The sequence below is a fragment of the Monodon monoceros genome, unplaced genomic scaffold (genome assembly GCF_005190385.1).
Source record: "Monodon monoceros isolate NGI ecotype Baffin Bay Population unplaced genomic scaffold, NGI_Narwhal_1 Contig534_ctg1, whole genome shotgun sequence".
Classification (NCBI taxonomy): Eukaryota; Metazoa; Chordata; class Mammalia; order Artiodactyla; family Monodontidae; genus Monodon; species Monodon monoceros.
Window position 1 is genome coordinate 1,229,692 of NW_021701183.1, and position 6,120 is coordinate 1,235,811.

The window sequence follows — 6,120 nt, forward strand, 5'->3', positions numbered from 1 at the left end:
AAATGTTCATTGCAGTTCTATTTACAATATTCTGGAGATGGAAACAACCTAAGTGCCCATCATCGGATGGATGGATAAAGATGTGGCACATGTATACAATGCAATATTACTCAGCCATAAAAAGAAATGAAAGTGAGCTATTTGTAATGAGGTGGATAGACCTACAGTCTGTCATACAGAGTGCAGTAAGTCAGAAAGAGAAAGACAAATACCATATGCTAACACATATTTTTGAAATTTAAGAAAAATATATCATGGAGAACCTAGGGGTAAGACAGGAATAAAGACACAGAACTACTGGAGAACTGACTTGAGGATATGGGGAGGGGGAAATGTGAGCTGTGACAAAGTGAGAGAGAGGCATGGACATATATACACTAACAAACGTAAGGTAGATAACTAATGGGAAGCAGCTGCATAGCACAGGGATATCAGCTCGGTGCTTTGTGACCACCTGGAGGGGTGGGATAGGGAGGGTGGTAGGGAGGGAGACTCAAGCGGGAAGAGATATGGGAACATATGTATATGTATAGCTGATTCACTTTGTTATAAAGCAGAAACTAACACATCATTGTAAAGCAATTATACCCCAATAAAGATGTTAAAAAAAAACAAGAAAGAAATATCAAGGGATAATTTGACAGTAACAAAAGAATAGTAGACTATAACACCAAACTTAAATAAATTGACTATATGCAATTTATTTATAAATTATGTATATTTATATATAAATTATATATATATGTATATATAAATCTAAAAGAAAGATAATACACATTCTTTTCAAGTACACATAAAACATTCTCTAGGATAGATCACATGCTAAGTCACAAAAAATTTATCAATAATTTAAGAAGATTGAAATCATAACAAGCACCTTTCCTGACCCCAATGGTATGAAACTAGAAACCAACTACAAGAAAAAAATGTAAAAAATATAGACATGTGGGGATTGAAAATAATCTACTAAACAATGTGTGGCACACTGAAGAAATCTAACAGGAAATAACAGATACCTGGAAACCAAAGTAAATGAAATCAAAAGGACCAAAACTTTATGGTACACAGCAAAAGCAGTTATAAGAGGGAAGTTTATAGTGATACAAGTATACCGTATGAAACAAAGAAACAAAATTCAGATAAACAATCTAACCTTAAACATACAGAAACTAGAAAAAGAAGAACAAATAATACATGAAGTTAGTAGAAGAAAATGAATCATAAAGATTAGAGTATAAATAAATAAAATACAGACTTAAAACACAATAGAGGACTTCCCTGGTGGTTAAGACTATGAGTTTCCATTGCAGGGACATGGGTTTGATCCCTGGTCATGGAACTAGATACCACATGCTACATGGCATGGCCAAAACAAACAAACAAACAAACAACAAAAACAAAAGAATCAATGAAAACAGGACCAATTTCTTTGAAAAGATCAATTAAATTGATAAAATTGTAGCTAGACTCATCAAGAAAATCAGTTAGAGAACCCAAATTTAGAACCCAAAATTAGAAATGAAAGAGAAGTTACAAACTGCAACAGAGAAATACAAATGATCATAAGAGATTCATCTGAAAAACTATATGCCAATAAAATGGGAAAACTAGAAGAAATTTATAAATTCTTAGAAATGCAAATTCTTGCAAGACAGAATCAGGAAGAAAACAGAAAATATAAACAGACCAATTGTCAGTAATAAGATGGAATTAATAATCAAAAAATCATACACCACGATCAAATGGGATTTATCTAAGAGATACAATGATTCTTCAATATATGTAAATTGATCAATGAGACACACCACACTAATAAATTGATGAAAAAACACCACATGGCCATCTGAACAGATGTAGGAAAGGCTTTCGACAGAACTCAACACCCATTTATGATAAAAACTTTCCAGAAAGTGAGCATAGAAGGAACTTATCTCAACAAAATAATGGCCATATACGACAAACCTACAGCAAACATCTTTCTCAACAGTGAAAGACTGAAAACATTTTCTCCAAGATAAGGAAAAAGGCAAGGATATCCACTCATGCCATTTTTATTCAACATACTTTTGGAAGTCCTAGACACAGCAATCAGAGAAGGAAAAGAAATCAAAAGAATCCAAATTGGAAAAGAAAAAGTAAAATTGTCACTGTTTGCAGATGACATGATGCTATGCATAGAAAATCCTAAAGATGCTACCAGAAAACTACAAAAGCTCACCAGTAAATTAGGAAAAGTTTCAGAATACAAAATTAATACACAGAAATATTTTGCATTCCTACACACTAATAACAAAAGATCAGAAAAATAAATTAAGGAAACAATCTCATTTACCTTTGCATCAAAAAGAATAAAATACCTAGGAACAAACTTACCTAAGGAAGCAAAAAACCTGTACTCAGAAAACTGCAAGATACTGATGGATATGACACAAAGTGATGGAGAGATATACAATGTTCATGGATTAGAAAAATCAATATTGTCAAAATGACTATACTACCAAAATAACTCCACAGATTCAATGCAGTCCTTACCAAATTACCAAAAACATTTTTCATAGAATTAGAACAAAAATGTTTACAATTTGTATGGAAACACAAAAGACCCCTAATAAGCAAAGAAATCTTAAGAAAGAAAAACAAAGCTGGAGGAATCAGGCTCCCTGACTTCAGACTATACTACAAAGCTACTGTAATCAAAACAGTATGTTACAGGCATAAAAACAGAAATATATATCATTGGAACAATATAAAAATTCAGAGATAAACCCACACATCTATGGTCACCTTATCTATAAAAAAGGAGGAGGAGACTTTCAAGATGGTGGAATAGTAAGACGTGGAGATCACCTTCCTCCAAGCAAATACATCAGAAATACAACTACATGTGGACCAACTCTGACAGAAAACTTACCAAATGCTAGCAGAAGACCTCAGACTTCCCAAAAGGCAAGAAACACCCCATATACCTGGGTAGGGCAAAAGAAAAAAGATAAAAGTGAGAGAAAAGAATAGGGAGAGGACTTGTACCTCTGGGAGGGAGCTGTGAAGGAGGAAATGTTTCCACACACTAGGAAGCCACTTAATGGGAAGAGATGGGCAGTGGTGGGAGGAAGCTTCATAGCCAAGGAAGAGAGCAAAACAATGAGTGCAGAAGGCAAAGAGGAGAGATTCCCATACAGAGGATTTGTGCCAACAAGCACTCACCAACCTGAGAGGCTTATCTGCTTACCCGCAGGGGTGGGTAGAGGTTGGGAGCTGAGGCTCAGGCTTCAGAGTTCAGATCCCAGGGAGAGGACTGTGGTTGGCTGCATGAACACAGCCTGAAGGGAGCTACTGCACCACAGCTAAATGGGAGGGATTCTGGAATAATGTCTGGAACTGCCTAAGAGGGAAGAGAATATTGTTTTGAGGTGCACGAGGAGAGGGGATTCACAGCACCACTTAAATGAGCTCCAGAGACAGGTGCAAGATGCGGCTATCAGTGCGACACAAGAGACAGGCATGAAATGCTAAAGCTGCTGCTGCAGCCACCAAGAAGCCTGTGTACAAGCACAGGGCACTATCCAAAACTCCCCTTCTGGGAGCCTGTGCAGCCTGCCACTGCCAGGGTCCCATGATCCAGGGACAACTACCCCAGGAGAACACACACTGCACCTCAGGCTCTTGCAACTTCATGCTAGCCTTTGTCACCACAGGCTCACCCTTCATCCCGTACCCCTCCCTCCTCCCAGCCTGAGAGAGCCAGAGCCCCCTAATCAGCTGCTACTTTAACCCTGTCCTATCTGAGTGAAGAACAGACAACCTTAGGTGACCTACACACAGATACGGGCCCAAATCCAAAGCTGAAGCCCAGGAACTGTACGAAAAAAGAAGAGAAGTGGAAATTTCACCCAGCAGTCTCAGGAGCAGTGGTTTAAAACTCCACAGTCAACTTAGTGTACCCTGAACCTGTGGAATACCTGAATAGACAATGAATCATCCCAAAATTGAAGTGGTGGACTTTGAGAGCAACTGTAGACTTTGGGTTTGCTTTCTGCATCTAATTTGTTTCTGATTTTTATTAATTAAGATATTAATTTACTATTTACAGTTTATTATCATTATAGATTTCTTTATTGATTTGGTTGCTCCTTTCCTTTTTTGTTTCTATATATATTTTTTTCCTTTTTCTCTTTTTGTGAATGTGTATGTGTATGCTTCATTGTGAGATTTTGTCTGTATAGCTTTGTTTTTACCATTTTTCCTAGGGTTCTGTCTGCCTCTCACATTTTTTTTAGCATAGTTTTTAGTGCTTGTTATCATTGGCAGATTTGTATTTTTGGTTTGGCTCCTCTCTTCTCTTTCTTTTTTTTCTCTTTTTTTTATTACTTTTCAATTTTTAAAAATTTCTAATATTTTTTTATTTTAATAACTTTTTAAATTTAATTTTATTCTTTTCTTTCTTTCTCCCTTCTCTTCTGAGCCATGTGGCTGACAGGATCTTGGTGCTGTGGCTGGGAGTCAGGCCTGTGCCTCTGAGGTGGGTGAGCCAAGTTCAGGGAATTCATCTAACAGAGACCTCCTGGCTCCCCATAATATCAAACAATGAAAGTTCTCCCACAGATCTCCATCTCAATGCTAAGAACCAGCTTCATTAAATGACCAGCAAGCTACAGTCATGGACACCCTATACCAAACAACTAGCAAGACAGGAATACAACCTCACCCATTAGCAGAGAGGCTGCCTAAAATCATAAGGTCAGAGACACCCAAAAGCACACCACCAGATGTGGTCCTACCCACCAAAAAACAAGATCCAGCCTCATCCACCAGAAGATAGGCACTAGGTCCCTCAACCAGGAAAACTATACAACCCACTGAACCAACCTTAGCCACTGGGGGTAGATACAAAAACAAAGGGAACTATCAACCTGCAGCCTGTGAAAAGCAGACCCCAAATACAGTATGTTAGCAAATTGAGAAGACAGAGAAACACAGAGCAGGTGAAGCAGCAAGGTAAAAACCCACCAGACCAAACAAATGAAGAGGAAATAAGCAGTATACCTGAACAAGAATTCAGAGTAATGATAGCAAAGATGATCCAAAGTCTTGGAAATAGAAAGGAAAAAATACAAAAAAAGTTTAACAAGAATCTAAAAGAACTAAAGAGAAAACAAACAATGATGAACAACACAATAAATGAAATTAAAAATTCTCTAGAAGGAATCAATAGCAGAATAACAGGCAGAAGAACGGAGAAGTGACCTGAAAGATAATATAGTGAAAATAACTACCGCAGAGCATAATAAAGAAGAATGAATGAAAATAATTGAGGTCATTCTCAGACATCTCTGGGACAACAATAAATGCACCTTCAAATTATAGGGGTCCCAGAAGAAGCAGAGAGAAAGAAAGGGACTGAGAAAATATTTGAAGAGATTATAGTTCTAAACTTCCCTAATATGGCAAAAGAAATAGTCAATCAAGTTCAGGAAGTGAAAAGAGTCCCATACAGGATAAATCCAGGGGGAAAGACACTAAGACACATATTAATCAAGGTATCAAAAATTAAATGCAAAAAAAAATATTAAAAGGAGCAAGGGAAAAGCAACAAATAACATACAAGGGAATCCCCATAAGGTTAACAGCTAACCTTTCAGCAGAAACTCTGCAAGCCAGAAGGGAGAGGAAGGTTATATTTAAAGGGACAAAAGGGAGAAACCTACAACAAAGATTACTCTACCAAGCAGGGATCTCATTCAGATTTGACAGAGAAATTAAAACATTTACAGACAAGCAAAGGCTAAGAGAATACAGCACCACCAAAGCTGCTTTACAAAAAATGCTAAAGGAAATTCTCTAGGTAGGAAACACAAGAGAAGGAAAAGACCAACCATAACAAACCCAAAACAATTCAGAAAATGGTAATAGGAACATGCATATCGATAATTACCTTTAATATAAATGGATGAAATGCTCCAACCAAAAGATATAAACTCGCTGAATGGGTAAAACAAGGCCAATATAAATGCTGTCTACAAGAGACCCACTTCAGACCTAGGGACACAGACAGACTGAAAGTGAAGGGATGGAAAATGATATTCCATGCAAATGGCAATAAAAAGAAAGCTGGAGTAACAA